This window comes from Zalophus californianus, chromosome 9 (genome assembly GCF_009762305.2).
Source record: "Zalophus californianus isolate mZalCal1 chromosome 9, mZalCal1.pri.v2, whole genome shotgun sequence".
NCBI lineage: Eukaryota > Metazoa > Chordata > Mammalia > Carnivora > Otariidae > Zalophus > Zalophus californianus.
The window spans coordinates 115598155-115612982 of NC_045603.1; the positions used below are offsets into that span (position 1 = coordinate 115598155).

Below are 14828 nucleotides of genomic sequence, written 5' to 3' on the forward strand. Positions count from 1 at the left end.
GCATGAGTCTATGAGAGACAAACATGTATCATGTAGGTGATGCTGCTTTCTTGTACTGGCTTGCTGTTAGCCAATTCACTGTTACTTGTTTTACCCAGTCGTATAAAATATCCCTCGTGGATGTAGATAATTCACGCTTGTGAGCACATAAGCCTCAACATTAGAAAAAAGCTATGTTTTTTATTTGAGAGAGAGCGAGAGAGCACAGGCGGGAAGGGGAGGGAGACGGAGAGAGCATCTCAGGCAGACTCCATCCTAAGCCTGGAGCCCGATGCGAGGACCCATTTCATGACCCGGACATCACGACCTGAGTGGAAACCTAAGAGTCAGATCCTTAACTGGTTGTGCCACCCAGGTGCCCCTAAAGCTATGGTTTTAATTAAATATGAATTGAACTGAGTAAATTTAGTCACATTCCTATCTTATATCATATCTGGATATAGCATATCAATAATGCTCCTTTATCAAGAAGAGTTTCAAAGTGGATAATGGGTTTCCTCCTAATTACAGCTTAGTTCTTTTGTCCTGATTTTCACCTGTGAATGTTGAGGGTTTGCTTTTTTCTCCGTAAACGTTCACAACAGTACTTGTATGTCCAAAACACCTGAGCCATCCTGGCGGATCGGATAATGTTTACACAGACAGAGCTCTGATGTACAATACTTAATACTTTGCCTAATTATCTGGGAAGATTCAGGTTTGGTGAGGAACTCAGCCAGATGTGACATAAGCTCCGATACATACAGGTCTTGCAACAGTTGCCTCCAATCCCGGGATGCCTGTGAAGTGCCTAACATCTAACCTCCCGCAGTCCAGGAGAAGGCTGGCTACATCCAGTGCCAGCAGCCAGTCTCACACCTTCGTATCCAGTGTGGAGTCTGAGTGCCACAGCAGCCCCCGATGGGAGAAGGACTGCCAGGTTAGAGTGACCTTTATCCCAACCCCAGCCTCCTTCCTATGTCACATTAACGGTGGAGACACTTTATACCTTTCCCTGTACATTCTATAAGGAAATGAAACGGTTACATGAATGGCAGTCAAGGTAGTCTCCATTTCCGTGTATAATCTGTCAAATTATTTTTAAGTATTTCATTTCTCATTCAAATGCAGAATTATTCATGATTAATATATAATGAGCTTGCAGAAAAATGATAGTAAATATTTGTTTCAGGGCATCTAGATGGGCTTTTTTTTATTTTTTAATTTTTATTTTATTTTAATTTTTTTTATCTTTTTAAAGATTTTATTTATTTATTTGACAGAGAGAGACATAGCGAGAGAGGGAACACAAGCTGGGGAGTGGGAGAGGGAGAAGCAGGCTTCCCGCTGAGCGGGGACCCCCATGCGGCTCGATCCCAGGACTCTGGGATCATGACCTGAGCCAAAGGTAGACGCTTAACAACTGAGCCACCCAGGCGCCCCAAGTTTTAAATTATAATAAGGTTTCCTTCATAGAGTGCACATAAAATAATGTTAGATTAGAATTATGTCAATACGCAAAAAGTAGACCTTCTGTTTGAGTAAATAATTTGGATTGTATTTACTCCTTATTCTCAGTAATGTGATTTTCTTCGTCGTTGGATATTTGTGTTCTAGAAGTAAAGTCAGATTATTTTTTAGTCAAGGCAGTGTTTCTTGATCTTTTTTCCTTCTCTTATAGGCTGCTCTACAGGTAATACACGCTACAGGATAAACAGATTTCCTTTCCTAATAACTTATTTCACCTCTTTGCTGTTCAAGAAAGCATATTGTGTAATATTTCAAACCGTACACAGCTTTACCTTCTCCCTACCCCTTCTGTGTCCGTGGGGAATACAATGATTGGATTATGGTAGTGCTTCTCAAGTTATGATCAGAGGAGTGACGATGGACCACAGGGGAACCCTGATAAACCCTGTGCTAATCCCTGGATGATCTGTGAGTTGTAATTTAGGGATTTTTGCTATTGTTGTTCATGACTAAGCACTCCTTATTATTACTAAGTAAGTTAATGAAGTTTGATTTTTACATACCAAAAATAGGCAGTGTTCGAGTTTATGGAAGACGCACTCTTAGTAATCTTGTAAAAATCCTGATTACCATACACCAATGTATGATACGCTGTATAAAGCTCTGATCGCACAAAAGCACCTGCAGATAGTTAGAATTCAAACAGATTTTAAGGCAAGTGGTTTGTTATCAATGCCTCATCGTTTCATCTTGTTGACACTGGATTTTAATTCCTGTTATTTTTGGGTTTTAATTATAAATTATGATTCGTTTAGCTTCATCTTTATCAGCTTGGTTTTATTATACTTGTACGAAGTGATACCTGTTTCCGTTAACAAAAGTTTTGTCTATAATTTTCCATTAACTGTATTTTAAGTCCTGTGCATTTTGTAATTCAAAACAGAATCGTCTGTACCCATATTGCAAAGAAGGTATCTATATAATATAGCGTTACCGTCGATTTTGCCTGAAAATGTTGCTTATTAATTTGTGCTAGCTAAAGAACATCTATCAGCTATGTATCATAGAGGGGCGCCTGGGTGGCTCAGTCGTTGAGCGTCTGCCTCAGCTCAGGTCATGATCCCAGGGTCCTGGGATCGAGCCCCGCGTCGGGCTCCCTGCTCGGCGGGAGGCCTGCTTCTCCCCGTCCCACTCCCCCTGCTTGTGTTCCCTCTCTCCCTGTGTCTCTCTCAAATAAATCAATAAAATCTTAAAAAAAAAAGAAAACATATGGATTATAGACTATCAAATACATATTATACAAATACATATTAAATTATGAAAAGACATATTAAAGGATAGTTTATTTGAATTTTAGACCAGTGTTTCACTCAAAATATATATAAAAACATGCTTAATTGTTTGTATTGCTCTTTAATTCTCTGTTATCGTTGTTCTTTTGTTCCAGTGGAAAGTGGGAATAGGTAGCGTAGTAATTTTTGGAGTCATTTACCTAAGTCAGAGGTTTTATCCTCAACTAAAAAAGTGTTTTTTCCTCCCTCTCAGGAAAGTGACAATGCACTGGGCTCTACGGTGATGAGTTGGAATATAATAGAAAAGCCTTCATGTACAAAATCTACCAATTCCATTGAAACCAAAGGTTTCGATAAAAAGGATCTTGAGTTAGCAGTTTCTCCCATTCATAACAGCAGTGCCGTTCCTGAGACTCGAAGCTCCTGTGTAAACCTGGCTAAAAAATGCTTCCCCGGGGAAGTTTCTTGGGAAGCAAAAGAACTGGATATAAATAATATTCATGTGGCCACTGACACAGCACAGTCTGGTTTTCACCAGTCAGAGCAGTGGGCTGTGGACTCTGGTGATAGGACTGAAGAGCACCTTGGGAAAAGAGGTTTTAAAAGAAATTTTGAGTTAGTTGACTCTAGTCCTTGTCAGAACATCATACAGAATAAAAAAAACTGTATAGAGCAGAAGTCTAGAAATGAAATGAGCGATGGTTATATAAATCAAAGGATGGGCTTAACAACTGAGGTCCAAGACCTGAAGCTATCTGTATGTGGTCAGCAAAGTGACTGTGCTGATGAGGAGAACGTGGTCAGTTCTTTCATTGGTAAACCACACACCCCAGAAAAATCACCTACCCCAATGATAGCAAAAAACCTTCTGTGTGAACTGGATGAGGACTGTGATGACAAGAAGGACCTCCTCAGTTCTAGTTTTCTATGTTCCGACGATGAGAGAGCTTCTAAAAGTATTTGTATGGACTCCGATTCATCTTTTCCCGGAATTTCTATCATGGAAAGTTCATTAGAAAGGCAGTCCTTAGATCCAGATAAAAGCATCAAAGAATCCTCTTTTGAAGAATCAAACACTGAAGACCTACTCACCGTATCACCCAGCTGGCAGGAGAATACCTTGCCGAAAGGTGATGAGAATCCTGCTGTCCCAGGCAGTAGCCAAAAAATGTTAGCTCCGTCTTGAGAGGTGTTGAAAACATTAACCTTATCTAAAAGAAATGCTGTAGCTTTTCGAAGTTTTAACAGTCATATCAATGCGTCCAATAACTCAGAACCATCCAAAATGAGCATTACCTCTTTAGATGCAATGGAAATTTCATGTGTTTATAGTGGTTCGTATCCCATGGCTATAACCCCTAATCAAAAAGGAACATCCTATATGCCATATCAGGTATGTTCTAACTTTTTAGCACTTTGTCGTTAGATTTTATACCCATAAACTATGAAGGCCAGATACTTGCCTCTCACCTAGACTATCTGAGATTTTCTGTTCTGCTGGTTGGGAATCTGTGGACTGTTGGGAGGTTTTGATGCCAAAAGGCAAAGCTGGTAGCAATTTATTATTATTAACTAAAGCACTTCTTCATTTGCTCTCTAGCCTTTCACATATTTTCTTTTTTTAAGATTTTATCTATTTGGGAGAGCGCATGCATGCATGAGCAGCAGGGACGGGCAGAGGGAGTGGGAGGAGCCAACTCCCCACTGAGCGGGGAGCCCGATGCTGGGCTCGATCCCAGGACCCCGGGATCATGACCTGAGCCAAAGGCAGCCACTTAACCAACTGAGCCACCCAGGCGCCCCTAGACTGTCACATATTTTCAATCACATGTTTACATATTTACAGTCACATATTTTCACTTGACAACAGCAACTCTAAGATACAATATTAAAGTTCACTCTATCTTACTCCCTTTTAAGGACCTTCCTAGATTATCTCTTTTCTTTGTAGGAAATAGTTGGAAAATATATATTTCAAATCTTATGTTATTTTTATTTTCTAAACCTTTTCTTAACAAACCCAAAGTTTCATTTTTTTTTCTTTTTTTGGAGACATGACATAAAGTTGAGAGTACAAACTCTGAATTAGGGTCACAAGACTTGGAGTTTTCTATTCAGAACTTACTGAGTGACTTAGAAGTCCGTTTTCCTCAGAGCCTCAGCTTCTTACCTCTCTGTCGAATATGCTGACACCTCTCCCACTGGTCTCACAGAGTCCTTGTGAGACCACAAAGTATCTTTAAAACTTACATACCAATTAGCACAAGAAGTTATTTATATTTTGTTCCAGCTGGTGTGTTGTCCCAATAATTCAATCATTTGTCAGCCACAACGTCCCTCAGTGACCATTCTTAAGTTTGTGTTAATCCATTCTACCAAGAAAGAAATTTTTCTTGCGGATTTCTTCATTCTTTCTTGCATATCTTGATCTTATTGAAATAATTGGTCTTATCTAAGCTATTTAATTTCACCAGCTATCAGGACTGTTCAAAATTATAGTTGGTAATGAGTCCATTTTCAAAACTGATCAGGGATTTGAGTATGTCTTTTATGCCCAGCAGCCTAGCTTTGCTTTTTTAGCATTTCTATTCACTGTAAAAGGAATGAAGTTATGGGGTGCCTGGGTGGCTCAGTTGGTTAGGTGGGTGGCTGCCTTCGGCTCAGGTCATGATCCCGGGGTCCTGGGATCAAGCCCCACATCGGGCTCTCTGCTCAGCAGGGAACCCGCTTCTCCCTCTGCCCCTCCCCCTGCTTGTGCCAGCTCTCTCCCTCTCTCTCTCCCTCTGTCAAATAAATAAATAACATCTTAAAAAGAAAAACAGAAATGAAGATATTTATTGTAAACTCTTGTTAAATTAGCAGACCCCAAATCAGGTCAAATCAGGAACCCCATACCGAACTCCAAAGAGTGTGAGGCGAGGGGCAGCCCCCGTGGATGATGGGCGGATTCCTGGGACTCCGGACTACCTCGCACCTGAGCTGTTATTGGGCAGAGCCCATGGTAAGGCTTCCATGTCTTGAGTTTCTGAAGTGTTCTCTAGCACTACATTTTCTTTTGAGGTGAAATTGTTCTAAATTTCTTTGGTATTTGAATTGCCTAGAGTAAGAGAACAGGAACTCATGTGACACTCTTTTCTCGTAAATATGGCATTTCTTATGGTAAAAGAAGACATGCAGCCATTTGATCTTTGCCTTCCCACTCAGTCTCCGGGCCCCAGAGAAGTCCTACCGCCCACCTGCTCTGTCATCTTAGTTGAAAAAAGTCTCCTGAGATCTGTTCCAGCTTTGGCTCAGGAATGCAGAGTTGAGCCAAAACTTCTGTTCAGTCTGTAGCAGCGCACTCCTGGTTAGAGCTCGCGCTCAGAAACTTAGAAGACCCTCACCACAAGGGTCAAGCCAGAGAGGAGCCATCTTCGGGACGCAACAGAGGAAGACCGGGTGGCATTTTTACCTAGCGTCTTTTTTCCCCTTCCTCTCTCTGAAGAATTTTCCCTTCCTGCCTTCTGAAACGAACTGTATTGGTTTCCTAGGGCTTCTATAATCAAGTGCCACACACTGGATGGTTCAAAACAACAGGAATTTATTGTCTGACAGTTCTGGAAGCTGGAAGTCTAGAATCTAGGCGTGGACAGGACCATGCTCCCTCTGAAAGGTGTAGGGGAACGACCTCGCCCCTTCCAGCTTCTGGTGGTTTGCCTGCAACCCATGGCTTGCAGGGGCCTCACTCAGACCAGCATGTGGTATTCTCCCTGTCTCCATGGTCACGTGGCTGTGTTTTATAAGGACACCAGTCATACTGGATTAGGGGCCCACCCTACTCCAGTGTGACCTCTGCAAGGACCGTATTTGCAGATGGCATACTCAGAGGACCTCACGGTTAAGACTTGAACATGTCTTTTCAGGGAGACATAATTCAGTCCATAATGTGATCACCTTCTTGATCTTGTCAGTTACTTCCCTATTCTTCAGGCTCCTTTGGTGATCGACTGTCTCATCTTCCCCCCCCTCAACACACACACCCCTTCTATTTTTATTTCTATGCTGCTTTTCTCCTTAGCCTGCAAATAAGCTTCCACCCTTGTCTTTCCCCACCACCCACCTTCTCAAAGGTTGCCTCTTTCCTTTGCCTGATTATTTTTGCTCTGGCAATCTGATTTTTATCCCTACCATTTAACTGACACTTTTTTTTTTTAGGATTTCTATCTGTAAGTGATCTACTCCCAACATGGGGCTTGAACTCACAACCCTGAGATCAAGAGTCGTACGCTCTACTGACAGAGCCCTCCGGGCGCCTGTAACTGGCGCTTTTTTATTACCAGTCGTCAGTGACGTCACTCTTGTCAGATCTGCCAGCCTCTTCTCGGTCTCCTTCGTCTTCCCTCTGTTGCTAACTCCTCAGCTCTTCAGTATATAGAGATTCTTCCCGATCCTGCCCTTTCCCTTGTTTCCCTACCCCTGCTTCCTGTTAATATCTCTCCCGTGACTTCAGCAGTCACGTCCTCGTCGGTGCTTCCCAAATATCTGTCTCTAATCCTGACTTTCTCTAGGCGGCGTACACGTGGCCAAAGTACCCGCGCGGCATTGCCCTGGGGATTCAAGTGCTGTGTGTCAGTACAGGACGTGTCCAGCTTGCTCTTCCTCTGTTTCCTCTCTCGGTTCTGCCATCTGCGTGATGACACCGACGTTGTCCCTGCATTCAGGCTTTTAAATCCAGTCAGTTCTGTCCCTGCAGAATTTCTTCTCACCTTTTAATCTCTGCCACTGTCTTCTGTAAGAACCTCCTCTTTCCCTTTCATTAATTTATGAGCTCTCTTCCTGGGACATCAGCTTCATCCTATCGTCTATAATCATTGCCACCAGATTTTCCCTCGGAAGACATAAAGTGGCCCGTCATTCTGCTTCTCCCCTTAAAAACCACGATGGCTCCTTCCTACCTGCAGAACAAAATCCAGATTACTGATCATGGCATCGGAGGCTCTAAGCTCTTATACTAGCCTCGTCTCTCAAGGAATCTCTTTCTTTTATAAACAACAAATGTGTTTTGCACACACAGTTTGGCGTCTGGGTAGTCTACGATCGAGGCACTGGCGGAGTCAAAGAATCTCATTATAGGTCTTATGTTCCCATTCCATTTCTTAGACACATTATTTTCAGGTTTTCCTTATTTTGCACAAGTATTTTGCCTTCGTTGAAAAATGCCAGAACCCAGTCCTCTTCCAGTCAAATTTCTTCTCATCTCATTATCTGTTCAAATGCTACCTCTTTCACAAAGCATCCATTGGCCACCTATGGAGAAGTAGTTCACGTCTCTGCCACTTTATTAGAAATTGTTTAAAGCTTATGTCATTTTACCTTATGTTATTATATTTATCTCCACTGCAAAAGCTTAAGAAAATTTCTTAAGACAAGAGTCTAGGTTTCCCTTCTACATAGCACTCCAGGAGGATTCCTTGGTAGCACTCACTAACACTGTTAATAATCTCTACAGTGTTGAAACACATTTCGAATTCCCCCTTATTAGCCCAAGCAACTAAATTCCTCTGGGCACCTAACTGATCTTTGTACAGTGTCCATGTTGCTAAGTTACAGGTTTGCCAGCTCATTTCCTATAATATACATTTTCTCTACTTAGGATACAGTATAAAACTAAGCTTCACATATAAAGCTTACTTTTATACTTTTTAGGATCTTGCCACTATTTTAATGGGACATCGAGTTACCTCAGCTATCTAGTGATTTATTTTAAGATTTTCATTTTCTATAAAATATTTGATACACAGTTCTTAAAATAACAAATAATACAAAGAAATTGTTGTGTTTTTTTTTTTAAAGTAGGCTCCACACCCAGCATGGAGCCCAATGCAGGGCTTGAACTCACAACTTTGAGATCAAGACCTGAGCTAAGATCAAGAGTCAGACACTTAACTGACTGAGCCATCCAGGGCCCCAGTACAAAGCAATTCATAATTTAAAAAGAAAAATCACTGCTTTATACCTCTTTCCCCAAATCCCAGGCCTCAAGGGCAGTCTCTATAGCAACTTTGTTTCTTGTCTTGACCTCTCTGTTTCTAAACATCATGCTGAGAACAGCTAAGACTTCTCTGAGCCCTCCATGGTCTCCCCCGTTCTACCAATTACTTAGGAACTCTGGCCAGAGTTTCCCGTAGCTTCTTGTGCATATTTTTATTTCATTTCTCTTAATATTGTGTCAAAATTATCTGTTTTGTCTTGCCTGGAGTAGGTTGTTTTCTCCTTGGAAAAAGCTCTTTCTTATTTACCTTTGTGTCCCTTGTGTCTGGCATAACATTTAGGATCTAGTTTGGTGAAGGATGTGAGGATGAACTCATGATTTTAATACAACGTACCTAACTTCTCTTTTCTTACATGCAGGATTTCTGACTTCCGGTGAGTGAACTTCTCTATAAAGTAATATGGCAAAGCAAATTAAACTGGTCAAAGTATAACTAGATCACATTGCATAAAAAAGTATTTTCCCTTTCATCTTACTTAGGAAATAGAAAATGAACTGTATTCTGTCTTCTGAACAGGAGGACATCCGGGCAGAATGTTCTCTATGAAAACAAATGTAGGCATGTAGCATTTTTTAAATAACTTTTAAAGGCGGCCGAGAGTAAAGATACAGCCTTTTTATTGTAACCCAGAAAATAGGCTTAATAAAAATACTAAAATTAGCACCGACAAAAGAGCTTGAATTTTCCTACCCATTGAATTCCATTATTATTAGAAAACAGAAAGGCCTAACAGTATCAGTGTACAAATTACAGATGGGGGTTTCATATTAGAAAACCAGTAGTGTGAAACAAGTTTGTTCTATTTCTCTGGCTAATAGTATGTATTATAAATTGCTCCAGTTTATCATCATGTGTGATCTTATTAGACTTTGACTCAAATATATGGGTATGTCTGACATATCCATGGAGAAATCGTGTCAGTTTTTGACATGAGTACATTTTGGCTGAGCTGGGAAAAGGGTTCTAGTTTCTAACCTAAGTAAAATAATGAAGATACCTATTTTTTCCTGACTCCTCCCCTACTTTTCTGTTATTTGGTTATTCTATCTATTCTTTCTCAGTGCTGCTTAAAAGGTCTACTAACCAAGGTGGTTTGTATGGGGTTTTTTTTATAGTGATTATTATAGAAATAGAAGTCTATAGACTGTTTACATTCTTTGTTCCTTAGGGAAGATGGGATTATGTGGCTTGCAATGAAGAGGCACTCTAAATGCATGCGATTATTTTCCTAATGGCAGATTCTATAGTGCTTTCCTACTTGTTTTAAAATGGAATGGTGGCAGTTGCTTAACTACAATAGTGAATTTTGTGAAACTGATTTTATAGCAGTTTATTTTTTTATTAGATTTTTTTATTTATTTGAGAGCGAGCAAGCAAGAAAGAGAGCACGAGCAGGGGAGAGGCGCAACAGGAGAGGGAGAAGCAGACTCCCTGCTGAGCAGGAACCCGACATGGGCTCGATCCCAGGACCCTGGGATCATGACCTGAGCCAAAAGCAGACATTTAACTGATTGAGCCACCCAGGCGTCCCGTGAAATTGATTTTAAAGAGTAATTTTCAAGCACATTTAGTACTAGACTAGAATTCCTATTTTAATTATATTGAAGTTAATCATTTTTTGACTAAAATTAACCTTTGCTTCAGAAATACTTTTTCATAGAACTAACAAACTATAAACCAGATTATAAGGTCATGTTTAAATAATTGTTGGAAACAACTTTGCATATAGATGATGCTTCCAGTAAAGATCTTTAGAAATCAGTTCTAACGGATTTATTAAGACTTACCTCCAGGGGCGCCTGGGTGGCTCAGTCGTTAAGCGCTCTGCCTTCGGCTCAGGTCATGATCCCAGGGTCCCGGGATCAAACCCCCGCATCTGGCTCCCTGCTCAGCGGGAAGCCTGCTTCTCCCTCTCCCAATCCCCCTGCTTGTGTTTCCTCTCTCGCTGTGTCTCTCTCTGTCAAATAAATAAGTAAAATCTTAAAAGAAAAAAAAGACTTACCTCCTAATTACCTCCTCAAGCCATAGTTTAAGTGAATATTTTTTGTTAAACTAATTTGTCCTTCTCTGTTTTTAAAAGGAGTAAAAGGACATTAAAACACTGTAAGGCTTTCCTTCCTTAACCAGGCTGTCCTCCAATTAGTATAAGTGTTGCTACTTCATCTCATACCCATGTGAGTAGGTGGAGTACAAAATCATCTAAATGTTATTGTTTCCCTCCCCCATTTGAAATTGACAAGTACTCTATTTTAGAGAGTAATCTGTGGGTTAAATGTATTTCTACTAGTGTTTTAGGATTTAGAACAAGTAAATATCCTGAATATGAGAGGTTTTTAGTGAGTGACAAAAGAAAGACAACTTAGGTTTTCTTTGAGTAGCTGTGTTAATTGCTAATCTAAACTTCGTGGAGAACAGAGAAGGAAAATAATTGCCATGTTACTGAAATGAAGATAATTTGGGTTTTTGTACCTTATGGACTAGAAGAAAGCCTTAGGAAATGAATGCCTTGACTGTGCCCAAATATCCATGTAGTAACGTTTTAGTTGATGAAACATTTGCACAAAATGCTTGCAAGTGCAACTACTCCCTCTTAAATTCCAGGTCCTGCAGTAGACTGGTGGGCACTTGGAGTTTGCTTGTTTGAGTTTCTAACAGGAATTCCTCCTTTCAATGATGAAACACCACAACAAGTATTCCAAAATATTCTGAAAAGAGGTGATTCTTTTTCTATGAAGACAGATGCATTTATCTCTGTGTATTATTTGATCAATGATTAACAAGCTATTTGTATCTGTAGATATCCCTTGGCCTGAAGGTGAAGAAAAGTTATCTGATAATGCTCAAAATGCAGTAGAAGTACTTTTAACTCTTGATAATGCAAAGAGAGCTGGTATGAAAGGTAAGGTTTTGTGTTAATAAACTCCTAGCTTGATTTGTTTAAGATGAACTGTAATAATGATACTAAGTTCTAGGACAATACTATAGATAATCTGACTGCTAAATTGGTTAGAAATTTCTTCAGTTTATTTTTGCCTGCTAGATATGCATTGATATATTTGTCCTTATTCTGCATTAAAATTCAGTGCATCAGGTTGGGATGCTCACTCACTGAATTTTATTAATCTCAAACAGGTACCTTAAAGCAATCTTATGTTGTCAGTGTCTTGGGTTTTTTCAAAGCCTAATAAAGTTACTCATCAACCAATACAGGAAATTTTTTTTTGTTATCAAAACTCTCTTCTATAATTTCTGACTGCTTCATTTCTGATATTATCGACTGACAAATGTATCAAGTTCCAGGTTGTCTCAAATAAGACAAATCTGGTATCTTTGTGATCCATTCAATGGTTTTTTCCAATGGAGGGGTATATTAAACTCCAATTTTGAAACTAGGAAACTCATTAGCTTTAATTTAGATTCAATTAGGTTTAATGTCAGCTGCCTTAAAATCCCTTTTCTAACAAAGTATACATAGACAAAGAAGCAGCTATGTCCCCAAATGCATTTCCATGTGGTCTAAGGCATTCAGAAAAATGAACTTCAGTAATATGTCACTTGTGTCAGCTTCTAGGTGTTCCCTCTAATAAGATCAACAGTTTATTTGCTTATTTAACGAATCCTGTAGAGTGACTTCTAGGTGCCAGGCAATGGGTGCTGGAGGTATCCTAGGGATGAACCAGACTAAAATCCATGTGCTTGTACACCTTACTCTGTAGGGGAAAGACACAGGTAATGAGATACAATATGACATAATGCATCTAGCAGTGAGTACTGAGAAGAAAGATGAAGCAAGTGAGTGGCTACAAAGTTTGACAAGAGATTTTCTAGCTGGAGTGGTCAGGAAGACCTCTGTGAACAGTGGGATTTGAGGAAAATCCTATGTAAAGTGAGGGTGCAGACATTTGAAAGCTCAGCTTTAAAAATTACTTTAGGAGTTTTCAACTGGGGCAATTTTGCTTCGCAAGGGACGAAATAAACAGAGATAGAACACCATTCTCACCAATGACCTCAGATTTTTGTTTGTTTGTTTAATGAACAGTTTACATAGTGAAGCAGATGACAGGAGAGGTCTTCGGTTAAAAAACAGTTGTTGCAACAACTGTTTATACAGTTAATCTTAAACTGGCTTAGAATTCTTTTGTGAGTTCAGTTTAAATAAATAGTTATGATGAGAGAGTCATAAAGCGTCACATCGCAGCCAGATATCAGTTTAAGAGTTACTGCTATAAGTAACTCTAATCCATGCTCAGACATTTATTTTGAACAATTAAGAGACAGATTCTTTTTGCTATTTTATTGTTTTCCTACCAGTCTCTTACTTTAGGGAAAAACCAACTTGTAGATATGTTGACTTCCCAAGCCATCACTCCAAATATAGACACATAATTCTTTCCTGTCTGTGTAGTCTTCTCCCAATATTTTCCTTAAATTCGGTTGTTGGTTTTTTGAACTACTTAATGCCTTGATTGTCACCTAATTTTTTTGCCAACATCCCTATATTTGTCTTATAAAGTGAAAGGTTGAGGATACGGGAGGTTGTGTCTAGCAACCAAATATCACAGGGTGATCAAAAGAGCATGTTTTCATTTTATTTTATTTATTTTTTGTTTAAATATTTTATTTATTTATTTGTCAGATAGAGAGAGAGACAGAGAACACAAGCAGGGGGAGAAGCGGACTCCCCGCGGAGCAGGGAGCCCGATGCGGGACTCGATCCCAGGCCCCTGGGATCATGACCTGAGCTGAAGGCAGACGCTTAACGGACTGAGCCACCCAGGCATCCCGCATGTTTTCATTTTAGCAGGTAGAAGGAATTAGGAAAGAAGACAGGTACCGCAAATGTAGCTAAAGAGATGAGCAAAGTTGAGATCTTGTAAGTGAAGCGTAAAGACTCCAGATATATTCATGCTGCTAAAAGGGCATGTAGTCGAGATACAATCAATGAAATCAAAGAAGTCAACCATGAAGAGAATATGTCACAAACGTCATCAGTGTATGTGTTGAAATCACCATGAAGGATAAGGATGGGGCATAGGAAAGAAATTAAGGTAGTGGAGGATGACGTTTTTACCAGAGTTACCTAGGGTAATCGGTGGTGATAAGGATTGCAGAGATAGAAACAGGTAGCAAGGACTTGGAATGAGAAGTGGAGCATTAATCATGAAGATCAGTGGTGTGGAAGCTGTGTCTGGGTGCAGGAAGCAGGCCAAGCTCTTGTCCCATCAAGTCAGGGATTGTGTGAGAAGATGGAGGCATGAGATAATATAGGCTTCTATTGAGGAAAACCATTCATTCACTCATTTGACGAATACAGGCCAAGCACCTGTCATGTGTCAAGTGTTATACAAAATGACATAATGTGAGCCATTGTGAAGTACATGGTTGCCCAGAGAGACAGACATTGAACACATATGTATGAAGCAAAACAGGGCAACATATATCTGAGATCTTCCCTTACTTCCTGTAAAACAGTACTTACTTAGGTAACAGTGTTATACTGCTCTGTTTGTTCTATATTTTTCCTAAGAGCTGAAACGTCATCCTCTCTTCAGTGATGTGGACTGGGAAAATCTGCAGCATCAAACTATGCCTTTCATACCCCAACCAGATGACGAAACAGATACATCCTACTTTGAAGCCAGAAATAATGCTCAGCACCTGACCGTATCTGGATTTAGTCTATAGCACATAAATTTTCCTTTTAATCTAATCTTGGCTTATAAGCTATCATAATTTATATCCCTTCATAAGAGAGTGATCTAAGGGGGAAGAAGAATCATTATGTTACTTGGATCGATGAGTTTTTAAATGTTTACCTTCCACAGAGTTAAAAGTCTCTCAAGAATACAGTCAATAACTTTCTTAATCTCAGAGTTTGTATTAGATCGTCAAAACTTTTTTCACTTTATTTTGTTACCGCACCTTATGAAATTCATGCATCAGAAACTAGAATGACACTACTGTTAGAAAAGGAACAAGCTTTGAGCCTAACTTTCTTTCACATGTTGATTTCAGTCCACCATTCACAGTTTGGTGTTAAAATAACAAAATCATA

General features: G+C 39.8%; 1 pseudogene across 1 annotated transcript in view; it reads left to right on the top strand.

Moving 5' to 3' along the window:
- Positions 1 to 14502, top strand: part of LOC113908489 — a 35189-nt pseudogene extending 20687 nt beyond the window's left edge. The window contains exons 6-12 of the transcript XR_004819331.1: positions 747 to 919; positions 2995 to 4134; positions 5601 to 5742; positions 9132 to 9146; positions 11375 to 11488; positions 11571 to 11672; positions 14301 to 14502. The product of XR_004819331.1 is annotated as a serine/threonine-protein kinase greatwall-like (transcript). The remainder of the gene's footprint in view (positions 1 to 746; positions 920 to 2994; positions 4135 to 5600; positions 5743 to 9131; positions 9147 to 11374; positions 11489 to 11570; positions 11673 to 14300) is intronic.
- The last annotated feature ends 326 nt before the right edge of the window (positions 14503 to 14828 follow it).